Here is a 17,536-nt window from a genome sequence, read left to right on the forward strand (position 1 = left end):
AATTTGCCAAGGTTTTCTTTACCGTTGTTTAAAACAAAACATTTATATCCAAAAGGATGAAAATAGCTAATGTTAGGCTTTTTATTTTTGAGAATTTCATATGGAGTTTCCTTTAAAATTGGCCTAATCATTACTCGATTTACAACATAACAAGCGGTATTTGTGGCTTCCGCCCAAAAATATTTTGGCAAATTATTTTCACAAAGCATGGTTCTAGCCATTTCTTCTAAAGTTCAATTTTTCTTCTCAACAACTCCATTTTTTTGAGGGGTTCTAGGTGCTGAAAAATTGTGGCTAATACCAATAGAATTACAAAAATCAATAAATCCAAGATTTTCAAATTCAGTACCATGATCACTCCTAACACTAGTTATGGAGTAACCTTTTTCATTTTGGATTATTTTTGAAAATGTGATGAACTGTTCTAATGCTTCATCTTTAGTACTTAAAAATAGAACCCAAGTATATCTAGAATAGTCATCTACCAAGACAAATGCATATTGTTTTCCACCCAAGCTAGTAGTCCTAGTTGGCCCAAAAAGATCTATATGGATCAATTGTAATACTCTACTAGTTGATACGTCATTAATGGATTTAAAAGAAACTCGCTTTTGTTTTCCTTTAGCACAAGCATCACAGATTTTATCATTATCAAATTTAAGCTTAGGCAACCCTCGAACTAAATCACCTTGAATTAGCCGTTGCAAAACACTCATACTAGCATGTCCTAGTCTCCTATGCCATAACCAACTATCATGTTCATCCTTAGCAACTAGGCACAAATTAGTCATATCAATAGAATCTAAATGCACCATGTATATGTTTCCTATTCTATGACCAACAAGTATATCTGATTAGATGCAATGTCAATGACTTTACAACCATTAATATCAAACAAGACATTGAATCCCTTATCACAAAATTGACTAATACTTAATAGATTATGCTTTAATCCATTCACATATAAAACATTTTTAATTTGTATGGAAGAGGTATTACCAATAGTATCAATACCTTCAATGTGACCTTTTGAATCATCACCAAAAGTCACTTCTCCTCCATTTTTGGCGTTAAGCTTAATGAACCGGCTTTTGTCTCCGGTCATGTGTCTTGAGCATCCACTATCAAGGTACCATGAGTTTGAATTTGTTTCCCGTGCCTTGTAGCAATGCTCCTTTCCTACAAACATAGATTAATTTCTAATTTTTGGTACCCAAATTCTTTTGGGTCCATATTCATTAGTTTCCAAAATTCTAGTCCCCTTAGGTATCCATTTGTGTAGGATATCCTTATCTTTAGTAGTAATGAGTTCTTTAGGAACCCATATTCTTCTAACAATTTTTCCATTAGAGGCTCTTTGGGGACCTCTATGATTGTAGCTTTTAAAACTTTTTCTAACAAAGTTGGATTTCGAATTTTCTCCAATTTCAAAACGTTTGGTTCTAACTTTATCAAAAGAAGTTTTAAGATCATCAATTTTCTTTTGATGATCATCATTGACCTTTGAAAGTAAGTTTTGCAAATCTAAATTTTTCTTTTCAAACTCTTCTAGTTTGATTTGCACATCTTTGATTTTACTTTCAAGATCGTTGTTGGTTTTGGATATGAGTTTATTTTCATTTTTCAATTTTGAAACATCATTTTTATATTTTAAAAATAATTTCTCATAATCCGAAGCCAACCCATTATATTCCTCTAATAACTCATCATAAGATAAATCATCAAAATCAGATGAGTTAGAGGTTACCTTAGAATTTTCCCCGAATGCCATCAAGCACAAGTTTGCTACTTCTTGTTCCTCTTCATCGGAACCTTCTTCATCGCTCCATGTAGCCACATGAGCCTTGTGCTTATTCTTCGATTGACCCTTCCTATTCAATTGTGGGCAATCATATTTGACATGCCCTGGTTTTTTGCATTCATAGTAAATGATTGGGTCCTTCTCTTTTGGTTCATTTTTGAGGCCTTCATTTCGTTTGAATTTTCTTCCTCGGTAAGGTCTAATCATTTTTCTGAACCGTTTGGCAAACAATGCCATTTCCTCGTCATCATCATCTTCATCCGAATCACTCTCATCTTTTGTGGATTTGAGAGCAACTCCAATGTTTTTCTTCTTCTCCTTCTCCTTTGGTGTCTCTTCAATCTTATCAAGGTCCACCTCATCTTCAAGCATCATTTCATGGGTGAGAAGTGAACCGATTAGCTCTTCAAGAGTTAAGGATGTTAGGTCCTTAGACTCGATGATTGCCGTCTTCTTTGATTGCCATGATTTTGGGAGGGAGTAGACTAACTTCCTCACAAGCTTTTCATTTGAAATGATCTCTCCATATGATTTGAGACCATTGACAATCGTTGAAAATCTATCCGTCATAGCTTTGATATCTTCATTTGGTTTCATCATGAAATTTTCATAGCTATGCGTTAGAATACTAATTTTATATTTCTTTACCTCATCGGTACCTTCATGAGTGACTTGAAGTTTGTCCCATATTTCTTTGGCGGTTGTACAAGAAGAAACTCTTTCATATTCTTCTGGTCCAAGAGCACAAAAAATGATATGGATGGCTTTGGAGTTGAGCTGGAACATTTTTGTCTCTCCTTCACTCCACAATCTTGGATGAGTGAGAGGCTTGATGTATCCTTCTACTATGATATTCCATGCTCCCATGTCACTTTCTTGAATGAAATACATCATTCTATTCTTCCAATAGGCATAATTAGCCCCATTGAAGAAAGGAGGCTTGTTGACGGGCATCGAATCCAGACCGGAGTCGAAGTTTGAAGCGGAGACCATTGATTGATTATCGATATAACTCTTCCTGAATCGACTCAAGAGGCGATTAAACCTTCAAATGAGTTAGGCTCGGATACCAATTGTTGAGTTAATCGATTGACAGAATCGGCCAAGAGGGGGGTGAATTGGCAATTAAAAATTTGGTGGAAGCTTTTGTAGAAAATTGAAAGAAATTGCACATCGATTTAGAGTGGTTCGACTTTATCAACCAAAGTCTACGTCCACTACCTTAGCTATTCACACTAAGGATTTTCCAACAAATTCACTAATTTGTTCTTTCTTTTGAGGCCAAAGAGATAACCTTACAACTCCCTCAAGAATATACCCCAATTCTTGAGAACACTCTTTTCTCAAAGAGAAGATTACAAATTTGCAAACTTACAAGAAAACCTCACAAGGTAAGATGTTTGCACAATTCTAGAACAAAGAAAGAACACTCAAGAATAAATACAATTGAGCACAATAAGTGTTCTTGAAAGCAAAATGAATATTGAATGAAAATAGGCTTGAAATGCTCAAACTTGAGGTTTGATGCTTTCTCTTTGATTCTCTCTTGATTCTAGTTGCTTGATATTTCTTGTTTTTGATCAATGGCTCCTAAGCTTGCTTAAATACACCTTGAATCACTTTTGAACGTTGGGAATGATTAGTGAAGATAATATAGCCGTTTAAGTGTGAAAACAATTAATTTTTCTGGGTGGAGCGTCACATGCATCGATGCATGATTAAGGATGCATCGGTGCATCCGTGTAAAATTCAAATATTTTGACCGTTGGGACACTTAGTGCATCGGTGCACTAAGGATGCATAGATGCATAAAATGCATTCGATGTTTGAAAAATAGCCTGGTGCATCAATGCATGGCTTGTGCATCGATGCATCAAATGCATTCGATGTTTGAAAATATTCAGAGTGCATCGATGCATGGAGAGTGCATCGGTGCATGAAATGCATTCGATGTTCAATTAAATCATAGGTGCATCGATGCATATATTGATGCATCGGTGCATGCCTTTGATAAATTGATTTAAGGCTTTGCTTTTGGTTCAAAATACTTTGTGAAAATTGTTTCAAAAATAGTTCAAGTACAAATCACAATTTTACACATTTAGTAAGGATTAAAATTAATCTTGAAAAACTTGGAGTAGTAATTTACTATTCGATTAATTGAATCGAATATAATTTGTAAAATTATTTGTAAAATCTTAAAATTCATTTAACTTAATTTGTTATATCGAAATATCAAAAATGTTTTCAACAAGTTATTTTATCAACTCTATGGTGACATCTCGTATCTCTTAGACATTTCGATTGACCAAAATAAGTTTAGAGCTCTGGCCCAGTTCTGGAACCCCGCCTATAGCTGTTTTACTTTTGTCCGAGTAGACATGACACCTACCATAGTGGAGTACCACGCCTTGATTCGTTGTTCAAGATTCTAAACAGACAAGGTGTACACCATGCCGCTAAATACTTTTTCCTTCAAGAAGAAACTACTCCAAATGACTGGCATGAGTGAGGAGTGGGTCGCATGAGGCATAAAAAAAGAAGAGAGATAGCAAGTGCATTACTTGGACCACTCTGAGAAAAGTGATTGACCATCATCCCGAAAGAAGAAAGAAGATTAACCTGTTTGCTCTGGGTATTTATGGGCTAGTCAAATTCCCGAAGGTTCTGGGGCACGTTGATGTATCAGTAGTAGACTTGTTCGAGAGACTGGACTGACATGTGGATCTCGTTCTGGCTATCTTGGTAGAAACCTTCTGTTCCCCAAACTATTGCAGACAAGAAGGAGAATGATGCTTTATAGGGTGTACACCGCTGTTGTTAGTCTGGATCCTCAATCACTTCAAACACATCTAGAGGGCACATGTTCGAGTGTTTCTGGAAGGATTTTCACCTTTGAATGATTTCCTTTCTAGATAATGGCTTGGGGGTTTCACTGAAGAAAAGTGGATGGTCATTTTCAAAGATATCTGAGACGGTGATATTTTATGGCGCACTTCGTGGAACATTTCCTCATACATAATGTATAGATTTGGAGAAAGAGATTAGGCTCTATTACCAGGCATATGGGGTTTTGTAGGGTATGCTCTGTTACTGGTGTCCATGTAGTATGGTTCGAGGCAGTTTATTCTGGCAACTTTGGATTTATCCGGGTATGAGTTTGCATTTAGAGGATAGCAGTACAAGAATAAAGTCAAAGGGGTTGCCGATACATTGTGTTGCATTATCTACCACTGAAGCGGAATACATTTCAGCCGGTAGTTGTTGTGCACAAGTTTTATGGATGAAACAACAACTTTTTGATTATGGAATTGAAGTAGGTACCATTCCTATCAAGTGTGACAATACTAGTGCTATTTGTCTCACTAAAAATCCCATCCAACACTCTAGAACTAAGCACATTGAAATAAGACATCACTTCATTAGAGACCATGTCACTAAAGAATATGTAGCTCTAGAATTTGTTGATACTTTGCATCAATTAGCGGATATTTTTACAAAACCCTTAGATAAGGAAAGTTTTTGGACACTTAGGAGAGAATTAGGTTTAACTGACCTATCTTCACTTAGTGTTTAAAATAATTTTAGCACTTTTAATAAATATTGAAAAATGCTTATAATAATAATCTTTGATTGCATTCTTGCTATTAGTTAGGGGGAGTTTATGATTCTTAGTGAAAATTAATTTTATGTTCAAATAATCTTTAAAGATTAATTTAATTGATTGAACATAATTAATTTTTGATATATGAGTTGCCAATACCACTAGAGCCTATTAATTTAGCATTTTTAAGCGTTTAAAACGGATTTTTGACAATTTTGTGCTTAATGCACCGATGCACTTAACAATGCATCGATGCATCCATTTAAATGTGCATCGATGCATCCGCATGATGCACCGATGCATGCCTTGAATATGCATCGATGCATTGTTAAGTGCATCGGTGCATTAAGCACAAAAATGTCAAAAATCCGTTTTAAACGCTTAAAAATGCTAAATTAATAGGCTCTAGTGGTATTGGCAACTCATATATCAAAAATTAATTATGTTCAATCAATTAAATTAATCTTTAAAGATTATTTGAACATAAAATTAATTTTCACTAAGAATCATAAACTCCCCCTAACTAATAGCAAGAATGCAATCAAAGATTATTATTATAAGCATTTTTCAATATTTATTAAAAGTGCTAAAATTATTTTAAACACTAAGTGAAGATAGGTCAGTTAAACCTAATTCTCTCCTAAGTGTCCAAAAACTTTCCTTATCTAAGGGTTTTGTAAAAATATCCGCTAATTGATGCAAAGTATCAACAAATTCTAGAGCTACATATTCTTTAGTGACATGGTCTCTAATGAAGTGATGTCTTATTTCAATGTGCTTAGTTCTAGAGTGTTGGATGGGATTTTTAGTGAGACAAATAGCACTAGTATTGTCACACTTGATAGGAATGGTACCTACTTCAATTCCATAATCAAAAAGTTGTTGTTTCATCCATAAAACTTGTGCACAACAACTACCGGCTGAAATGTATTCCGCTTCAGTGGTAGATAATGCAACACAATTTTGTTTCTTTGAAAACCAAGAAATCAACATATTTCCAAGGAATTGACAAGTACCGGAGGTGCTTTTCCTATCTAATTTGCATCCTCCATAATCCGCATCAGAAAAAGCATGCAAGCTAAAGCTAGAGTCTCTAGGATACCAAAGTCCTAAACTAGGAGTGTTCTTAAGGTATCTAAAGATTCTCTTAACAGCTAGTAAATGTGATTCCTTAGGACATGATTGAAATCTAGCACATAAGCAAACACTAAACATAATGTCCGGTCTACTTGCAGTTAGATAAAGCAAAGAACCAATCATTGACCTATATAATTTAACATCTACACATTTACCTCCTTCATCTAAGTCAAGCTTTGTTGAAGAGCTCATTAGAGTGTCATGAGGTTTCCCATTTTCCAGTCCAAACTTCTTGAGCATATCTTTGACGTACTTAGCTTGATTAATGAAGATGCCATCTTTTCTTTGCTTGATTTGGAGTCCCAAGAAAAATGAGAGCTCCCCCATCATGCTCATCTCAAATTCACTTTGCATTAGCTTAGAAAATTCTTGGCAAAGAACATCATTAGTAGAACCAAAGATTATATCATCTACATAAATTTGAACTATTAATAAATCTTTACCTTTATGCTTTAAAAACAATGTAGTGTCAAACTTCCCTTTTCAAAAACCTTTTTCAATTAAAAAATTTGACAATCTTTCATACCAAGCTCTAGGAGCTTGTTTTAAACCATAAAGAGCTTTTGTCAATTTAAGAACATGATCCGGAAATTTTGAATCTTCAAAACCTGGAGGTTGTTCCACATACACTTCTTCCTTTATAAAACCATTTAAAAATGCACTTTTAACATCCATTTGATATAATTTAAATTCATGAAAACATGCAAATGCTAATAACATTCTAATTGCTTCCATCCTAGCTACAGGAGCATATGTTTCATCATAGTCTATGCCCTCTTCTTGAGTATACCCTTGAGCAACAAGTCTAGCCTTGTTTCTCACTATATTACCACTCTCATCAAGCTTATTTCTAAATACCCATCTAGTACCTACAGTAGATTTATTACTAGGCCTTTCAACTAATGTCCATACTTTACTTCTCTCAAATTGATTTAATTCTTCTTGCATAGCCATAATCCAATGTTCATCATTTAATGCTTCTTTAATATTCTTAGGCTCTAAGCATGAAATAAATGCAATATAATTAAAAATATTTCTAAGAGAAGATCGAGTTGTTACCCCTTTGGATGGATCACCTATAATCTCACCACCCTTGACATAGTTGTACTCTCTTGGATAAGATACTTCCCTTTCTTCAATGGTTGGATTCTCAAGAGGATCATGAGTTTCCTCATTTTTCGTTTCTTCCTTTGATGATGGTTCTCCAACTTCATGTCTAACGTCATTTGTATTTATAACACCTACATCATCATTCACACAAGAATCCTTCCTCGGAAGGGGATTATCATCGAAAACAACATGTATAGACTATTCTACAACTAAAGTTATTTTATTAAATACTCGATAAGCTTTAGAATTTAAGGAATAACCCAGAAGAATTCCTTCATCACTTTTAGCATCAAATTTGCCAAGGTTTTCTTTACCGTTGTTTAAAACAAAACATTTATATCCAAAAGGATGAAAATAGCTAATGTTAGGCTTTTTATTTTTGAGAATTTCATATGGAGTTTCCTTTAAAATTGGCCTAATCATTACTCGATTTACAACATAACAAGCGGTATTTGTGGCTTCCGCCCAAAAATATTTTGGCAAATTATTTTCACAAAGCATGGTTCTAGCCATTTCTTCTAAAGTTCAATTTTTCTTCTCAACAACTCCATTTTTTTGAGGGGTTCTAGGTGCTGAAAAATTGTGGCTAATACCAATAGAATTACAAAAATCAATAAATCCAAGATTTTCAAATTCAGTACCATGATCACTCCTAACACTAGTTATGGAGTAACCTTTTTCATTTTGGATTATTTTTGAAAATGTGATGAACTGTTCTAATGCTTCATCTTTAGTACTTAAAAATAGAACCCAAGTATATCTAGAATAGTCATCTACCAAGACAAATGCATATTGTTTTCCACCCAAGCTAGTAGTCCTAGTTGGCCTAAAAAGATCTATATGGATCAATTGTAATACTCTACTAGTTGATACGTCATTAATGGATTTAAAAGAAACTCACTTTTGTTTTCCTTTAGCACAAGCATCACAGATTTTATCATTATCAAATTTAAGCTTAGGCAACCCTCGAACTAAATCACCTTGAATTAGCCGTTGCAAAACACTCATACTAGCATGTCCTAGTCTCCTATGCCATAACCAACTATCATGTTCATCCTTAGCAACTAGGCACAAATTAGTCATATCAATAGAATCTAAATGCACCATGTATATGTTTCCTATTCTATGACCAACAAGCATAATCTGATTAGATGCAATGTCAATGACTTTACAACCATTAATATCAAACAAGACATTGAATCCCTTATCACAAAATTGACTAATACTTAATAGATTATGCTTTAATCCATTCACATATAAAACATTTTTAATTTGTATGGAAGAGGTATTACCAATAGTATCAATACCTTCAATGTGACCTTTTGAATCATCACCAAAAGTCACTTCTCCTCCATTTTTGGCGTTAAGCTTAATGAACCGGCTTTTATCTCCGGTCATGTGTCTTGAGCATCCACTATCAAGGTACCATGAGTTTGAATTTGTTTCCCGTGCCTTGTAGCAATGCTCCTTTCCTACAAACATAGATTAATTTCTAATTTTTGGTACCCAAATTCTTTTGGGTCCATATTCATTAGTTTCCAAAATTCTAGTCCCCTTAGGTATCCATTTGTGTAGGATATCCTTATCTTTAGTAGTAATGAGTTCTTTAGGAACCCATATTCTTCTAACGATTTTTCCATTAGAGGCTCTTTGGGGACCTCTATGATTGTAGCTTTTAAAACTTTTTCTAACAAAGTTGGATTTCGAATTTTCTCCAATTTCAAAACGTTTGGTTCCAACTTTATCAAAAGAAGTTTTAAGATCATCAATTTTCTTTTGATGATCATCATTGACCTTTGAAAGTAAGTTTTGCAAATCTAAATTTTTCTTTTCAAACTCTTCTAGTTTGATTTGCACATCTTTTATTTTACTTTCAAGATCGTTGTTGGTTTTGGATATGAGTTTATTTTCATTTTTCAATTTTGAAACATCATTTTTATATTTTAAAAATAATTTCTCATAATCCGAAGCCAACCCATTATATTCCTCTAATAACTCATCATAAGATAAATCATCAAAATCAGATGAGTTAGAGGTTACCTTAGAATTTCCCCGAATGCCATCAAGCACAAGTTTGCTACTTCTTGTTCCTCTTCATCGGAACCTTCTTCATCGCTCCATGTAGCCACATGAGCCTTGTGCTTATTCTTCGATTGACCCTTCCTATTCAATTGTGGGCAATCATATTTGACATGCCCTGGTTTTTTGCATTCATAGTAAATGATTGGGTCCTTCTCTTTTGGTTCATTTTTGAGGCCTTCATTTCGTTTGAATTTTCTTCCTCGGTAAGGTCTAATCATTTTTCTGAACCGTTTGGCAAACAATGCCATTTCCTCGTCATCATCATCTTCATCCGAATCACTCTCATCTTTGTGGATTTGAGAGCAACTCCAATGTTTTTCTTCTTCTCCTTCTCCTTTGGTGTCTCTTCAATCTTATCAAGGTCCACCTCATCTTCAAGCATCATTTCATGGGTGAGAAGTGAACCGATTAGCTCTTCAAGAGTTAAGGATGTTAGGTCCTTAGACTCGATGATTGCCGTCTTCTTTGATTGCCATGATTTTGGGAGGGAGTAGACTAACTTCCTCACAAGCTTTTCATTTGAAATGATCTCTCCATATGATTTGAGACCATTGACAATCGTTGAAAATCTATCCGTCATAGCTTTGATATCTTCATTTGGTTTCATCATGAAATTTTCATAGCTATGCGTTAGAATACTAATTTTATATTTCTTTACCTCATCGGTACCTTCATGAGTGACTTGAAGTTTGTCCCATATTTCTTTGGCGGTTGTACAAGAAGAAACTCTTTCATATTCTTCTGGTCCAAGAGCACAAAAAATGATATGGATGGCTTTGGAGTTGAGCTGGAACATTTTTGTCTCTCCTTCACTCCACAATCTTGGATGAGTGAGAGGCTTGATGTATCCTTCTACTACGATATTCCATGCTCCCATGTCACTTTCTTGAATGAAATACATCATTCTATTCTTCCAATAGGCATAGTTAACCCCATTGAAGAAAGGAGGCTTGTTGACGGGCATCGAATCCAGACCGGAGTCGAAGTTTGAAGCGGAGGCCATTGATTGATTATCGATATAACTCTTCTTGAATCGACTCAAGAGGCGATTAAACCTTCAAATGAGTTAGGCTCTGATACCAATTGTTGAGTTAATCGATTGACAGAATCGGCCAAGAGGGGGCTGAATTGGCAATTAAAAATTTGGTGGAAGCTTTTGTAGAAAATTGAAAGAAATTGCACATCGATTTAGAGTGGTTTGACTTTATCAACCAAAGTCTACGTCCACTACCTTAGCTATTCACACTAAGGATTTTCCAACAAATTCACTAATTTGTTCTTTCTTCTGAGGCCAAAGAGATAACCTTACAACTCCCTCAAGAATATACCCCAATTCTTGAGAACACTCTTTTCTCAAAGAGAAGATTACAAATTTGCAAACTTACAAGAAAACCTCACAAGGTAAGATGTTTGTACAATTCTAGAACAAAGAAAGAACACTCAAGAATAAATACAATTGAGCACAATAAGTGTTCTTGAAAGCAAAATGAATATTGAATGAAAATAGGCTTGAAATGCTCAAACTTGAGGTTTGATGCTTTCTCTTTGATTCTCTCTTGATTCTAGTTGCTTGATATTTCTTGTTTTTGATCAATGGCTCCTAAGCTTGCTTAAATACACCTTGAATCACTTTTGAACGTTGGGAATGATTAGTGAAGATAATATAGCCGTTTAAGTGTGAAAACAATTAATTTTTCTGGGTGGAGCGTCACATGCATCGATGCATGATTAAGGATGCATCGGTGCATCCGTGTAAAATTCAAATATTTTGACCGTTGGGACACTTAGTGCATCGGTGCACTAAGGATGCATAGATGCATAAAATGCATTCGATGTTTGAAAAATAGCCTGGTGCATCAATGCATGGCTTGTGCATCGATGCATCAAATGCATTCGATGTTTGAAAATATTCAGAGTGCATCGATGCATGGAGAGTGCATCGGTGCATGAAATGCATTCGATGTTCAATTAAATCATAGGTGCATCGATGCATATATTGATGCATCGGTGCATGCCTTTGATAAATTGATTTAAGGCTTTGCTTTTGGTTCAAAATACTTTGTGAAAATTATTTCAAAAATAGTTCAAGTACAAATCACAATTTTACACATTTAGTAAGGATTAAAATTAATCTTGAAAAACTTGGAGTAGTAATTTACTATTCGATTAATTGAATCGAATATAATTTGTAAAATTATTTGTAAAATCTTAAAATTCATTTAACTTAATTTGTTATATCGAAATATAAAAAATGTTTTCAACAAGTTATTTTATCAACTCTATGGTGACATCTCGTATCTCTTAGACATTTCGATTGACCAAAATAAGTTTAGAGCTCTGGCCCAGTTCTGGAACCCCGCCTATAGCTGTTTTACTTTTGTCCGAGTAGACATGACACCTACCATAGTGGAGTACCACGCCTTGATTCGTTGTTCAAGATTCTAAACAGACAAGGTGTACACCATGCCGCTAAATACTCTTTCCTTCAAGAAGAAACTACTCCTAATGACTGGCATGAGTGAGGAGTGGGTCGCATGAGGCATAAAAAAAGAAGAGAGATAGCAAGTGCATTACTTGGACCACTCTGAGAAAAGTGATTGACCATCATCCCGAAAGAAGAAAGAAGATTAACCTGTTTGCTCTGGGTATTTATGGGCTAGTCATATTCCCGAAGGTTCTGGGGCACGTTGATGTATCAGTAGTAGACTTGTTCGAGATACTGGACTGACATGTGGATCTCGTTCTGGCTATCTTGGTAGAAACCTTCTGTTCCCCAAACTATTACAGACAAGAAGGAGAATGATGCTTTATAGGGTGTACACCGCTGTTGTTAGTCTGGATCCTCAATCACTTCAAACACATCTAGAGGGCACCTGTTCGAGTGTTTCTGGAAGGATTTTCACCTTTGAATGATTTCCTTTCTAGATAATGGCTTGGGGGTTTCACTGAAGAAAAGTGGATGGTCATTTTCAAAGATATCTGAGACGGTGATATTTTATGGCGCACTTCGTGGAACATTTCCTCATACATAATGTATAGATTTGGAGAAAGAGATTAGGCTCTATTACCAAGCATATGGGGTTTTGTAGGGTATGCTCTGTTACTGGTGTCCATGTAGTATTGTTCGAGGTAGTTTATTCTGGCAACTTTGGATTTATCCGGGTATGAGTTTGCATTTAGAGGATAGCAGTACAAGAATAAAGTCAAAGGGGTTGCCGATACATTGAGGTGCACACGTAGAGAAATCTCTTTATCTTCGACTTAAGGTTGTCACAAGAGTACGAGGAGTGGAGGAGCAATAAAATTAATGATAATATCCCGATTTTTATCCCGAAAATACTCAGCCTATGGAAGAATATCTCAGAGTGGTACCATCTCTGTTAGAACCAGCCAGGCTTGATTTCGAGGTCAAAATGAACAATGGAATAATATGTTACAGAGATTAGAGGTTGCATCGTACCAGAGAATCTTAGAAATTGATATCCAAAAGGGTCGAGCTGGCTGGATTAAAAAAGTAGAGAAACAACTTATATTGGACTTCGATGATCTCTAGTTATCTTACCAGCGAATGGTCAAGGCTCAGATGAACACTAGCTCAAGTAAGTCTCCTGCTGAATGGAGACAAGAAGTAGCATGTTTAAAAAGAGAAGTATGGGAAAACAGTGAAGAGCTTAAGTAGAGTAGACATTATGCAAGGCTACTTTCAAGAGAAAATGGTGCACTAGAGCAACAACTGCAAGAGAGTCAGGCCCAAAATGAGAAATTGAAGTGTAGAATCTTGAGTTTAGATACAGCTTTTTAAAGGTACCAAAGTCGAGAAAACAGGTCAAACCGTGTGAAAGTAAAAAAACTTGAAGAAACATGTGAATGAACTCGAAGCTATGGTTCAAGATTTTCAAAGAAGGGCAAATGAGCTGCTGATAGTCCCCTGTGAAGGAATTATACAGTGGTGCCATCGTTGGGAACAGGCTCAGTGGAGAGTTAAGCAAAGGGATGACCTCATCGCGAGCTACCTGCAGTATGCTCAAGGAATGGCTCAGTACATGGTTGACTTATCACATGAAGCTGATGTTGTAAGCGAAGGGTTGGAGCCCGAGACTGATAAAGCTCAAAGGATTTTAGATTTACTGGAGCACATGCAATAATTAGGAGAGATAACTCAAATTTATCTGTGATATGTTGAAGCCTTGTAACCAAACTTCTTTTCTAATATAAAAAGTTATTCTAAGGAATCGTTCCAGAATCAACACTAAGCATTGCATTTACATTTCATTTACTTTTCGTATTGTATTTTATTCATTAATGGTCATATTTTTTACCTTCATTAATAAAATATTAATAAAAAGTTAATGTGGCAGAATTTCTGAGAGCCAATTAAAGTTACCCAGGGTGTGTCTCTAGAAAGATCGAAAGCGATGAATGAAATATTAGCACGTATTAGTAGGATCAAAAGAATCCAGGAGCAACTAGTAAAGACCCAACAAGAAATGATTGATGAAGCAAGAAAGTTCCAAGTTGAATCCAGGGAACAAATGTCCAAGTTGATGAGCATGATGATTACAGTAATATATGGGGAGAAATCGTTAAAGGAACCTATTATACAAGAAAAGATGAAGACTTTGAGTGAAAATCTGAGTGGTAGTGGTGTAGCCAATGCGATGATGGAAAATGATCAAGAACCTATTGGGGAATGTGGTAATCCAAGTCAATTCCAAAAATCGGGTATGATTCCAAAAAATGTGACATAGATCATGGTGGGAAAAGCAAAAATTGCGGGTGAAACTTCTAATTTGAGCAATTTTTTTATCCATTTTAGCCAACTGTTGTTTTAAACGACTAACTTCTAATTGGGAAGACTGATTATGTGATGACATGTACTGAGATGAACTTGATCCAAAATATTTGGTTGGGTAACGAATGACCGTTGACAGCGAACCCGACCATATCTTTCAGGACCCAAAACTTCATTAATAACTTGATTTTCGATCTCATCCGCATTAACAATACCATGACTTGAAGTCGTAGCTTCATACTTCGCCCTTTTATTCCTCAATTTTTCCAAACAATCAATTCAATAATTATTTTCAATAAAAATGTCATACTATATATATAAATGTAACAAAATTCAAATCTTTTGTCTAATAAATGTACCATAATTTTTGCAGCTTCATCAGTCATAGGAGTGCCATCATTTTTTTATTTGTCATGTCGAAGAGCTTTATTCGTCCAACTTTACTACCAGACGTATTTTCCTACATTGTAGAATAAAAATTAAGTATTGCGAAAAATTAATTAATAATATAAGTATTTTTTTCTTGAGGTTTTTCAATTTAATTTAAATAAGAACCTCTGTTCTTGCGATACGTTTTTCTCTGCTCTCGTGGCACATTCCTTATAATTTTTGGTACGCTTCTCGCATACCTCTACGGTCGTGTTGGTGCTCGCACAAAGATCCTCATGTCTTTTTTTCTGATTGGTTTGTCGGTAGTTACATATTGTCAGATCCCCTATTTGGTAAAAGATTTTTTGCCGATATAATCAGAATTGTATAGCGAAATAGCCTGCCAAATTGTTCGAGTCAATCATCACTGCTTTATCACTTCGTAAAACGTCTCGTTCGACAGAGACGATGAGTTTTATGAAGGTTACTAGGTTCTTTTGATGTTGGACATCATTCTCAATGGAAGATTTCATTTTTCTTCGTATCTTTGGATTTAATATTTTTATTTTATGTATAAGTTGTGACTATTGTCCCATTTTTTCGCTCTATATTCGGGTGCATTGTTATTTTGATTTATTCTATTATTTTTATTAATGAAATCCAAATGACATTGTTAAAAAAATTATTTATTTAACATATTGTCTTGTCAAAAAAATTAGGCCCAAAATCCGTTCATCAGGACCCATGTCCATACAACAAGAGAACATACATCCACATATCCAAACCCATTTTCTCTCCTGTCATCCTATATTCCAACTTCTTTGTACCTTAACCGATCCCTTGAACCATATTTCATTTTAATTGTCACACGGTTTATCAAAGGGATTATTTTTTTTCTTTTCAAACCACTTATTCAACATTTTAAAATAATTAATCAAATATGAAAAGCATAATCTCTATATATTCACTCAATCGTCATCATTGTACTCTATTATTTTATATTAACGAATTAAAAAATATAAATTAACAAATTAATGAATATAAATATTAATTTAATTAGAGACTTAAATCAAATATTCTCTTTCTCTTAAAAAATTATCATTTTTTCATAAAAAATTATCATCTATTCTTCTACTTCTTCCTTGAAAACTCTGTAATTCGCCATTAATGTCAATAATCCTTACAGATGAGTCATCATAAGCAATTAAAATTATAAACATCATAGAACGGATATCGCAGTCAAGCTATCCATGAAAAAGCTATTTGGTTTTATTTGCAATCATGAAATCTACTCTTGTATTCTTCCATTTCCTCTGCATGCTTTTGGTACATTTTCTTTTTCCTCATTATTTTCTTTACATTCCTTAAGCATTTAGGTTTGAAAAACAAGTAATTAATAATCCATGTAGCGGTTTTAGTTATAAAAGTAGAGATGGGTACGGGACTCGAATTTAACTGGTTTTGATTTGATCCAATCTTATTGTGCCAGATTTTTAAAAAAATATAAGTTCAGATCGGATCGAGTTCAAATTTATTGAGAACAATATCTGATTCTAAAAATAATATAATTATATCTTATATATTTAGGGATAGTTATAATAATATATCTCTATTTTTTTCAATTACATTACTATTATATCAAATAAAATTAATAATTTTTATAAATATATTTATTTTGGGTCGGGTGAAATCACCTTAAACTCAAGTCTGGTCAGGTTTCGGGTAGTGAGGGCATACTTTTTGTGTCGTATTGCGTTGGTCGAAAACCTAACCCAACTCATGCCCATTCCTAAGTAAAAAGAATTGTTGTTCTCCCTAGAAATCCTGAATTCGAATAGTTGCATCTATAAGATGTATGTGCTTGTGAAATCCAGGACCACTAAAAATAATATTTTTTTTCTTTTACTAGTGAGATACCTTCATGAGTTTTAATTTTTTTTACTTTAAATCATTTAATAAAATATGTACTTTTTATGATAAAATAGTTAAATTAATACAAATTAGTATTTGATAAATAAAAAGTTAAATTTAAATTACAGTACTATCCACGTACAACGTAACATCTAAATATCTAATTTTTATAATCTATAAATTTAGTCAAAACTAAAGTAAAATAATTACAATATCAAATATTGATAAAACTCATGATTAAAAACTCTCAATTGCTTAATTATTATACAGTTTACTAAGACAATCGCAGCAAGAAAAGCGCCAAGCGAAGAATATAATGATGAAACGAAGGAAAAGTTTAAGACAGAAACAACAAAAGAAGCAAAACAACAGTCTGTTATAAATCAAATTCCTATTCTCTATTATCCAAAGAAAGTTGGTAAGTTTTAAAAACATATAGTAATGGATAAAACTTTTTATACAAATTTAAATTTGGATCGGTCTATAATTCTTTTATTTTCTCTCTTGAAAAAAGATGGCCAGGAAACGGAGTATGCAGGAAAAGAGTCTGTTATAAATCAAATTCCTATTCTCTATTATCCAAAGAAAGTTGGTAAGTTTTAAAAACATATAGTAATGGATAAAACTTTTTATACAAATTTAAATTTGGATCGGTCTATAATTCTTTTATTTTCTCTCTTGAAAAAAATGGCCAGGAAACGGAGTATGCAGGAAAAGAGTATGTTATAAA

At 34.2% G+C, this 17,536-nt stretch overlaps 1 protein-coding gene across 1 annotated transcript in view; it reads left to right on the plus strand.

The window, feature by feature from the left end:
- The window catches only part of LOC120200583, a 67,165-nt gene extending 50,054 nt beyond the window's left edge, over positions 1 to 17,111 (plus strand). The window contains exon 2 of the transcript XR_005523573.1: positions 17,077 to 17,111. The gene's annotated coding sequence lies outside the window, so the exon portion shown is untranslated. The remainder of the gene's footprint in view (positions 1 to 17,076) is intronic.
- Positions 17,112 to 17,536: the final 425 nt, after the last annotated feature.

The sequence above is a fragment of the Hibiscus syriacus genome, unplaced genomic scaffold (assembly GCF_006381635.1).
Source record: "Hibiscus syriacus cultivar Baekdansim isolate YM2019G1 unplaced genomic scaffold, ASM638163v2 tig00006213_pilon, whole genome shotgun sequence".
Classification (NCBI taxonomy): domain Eukaryota; kingdom Viridiplantae; phylum Streptophyta; class Magnoliopsida; order Malvales; family Malvaceae; genus Hibiscus; species Hibiscus syriacus.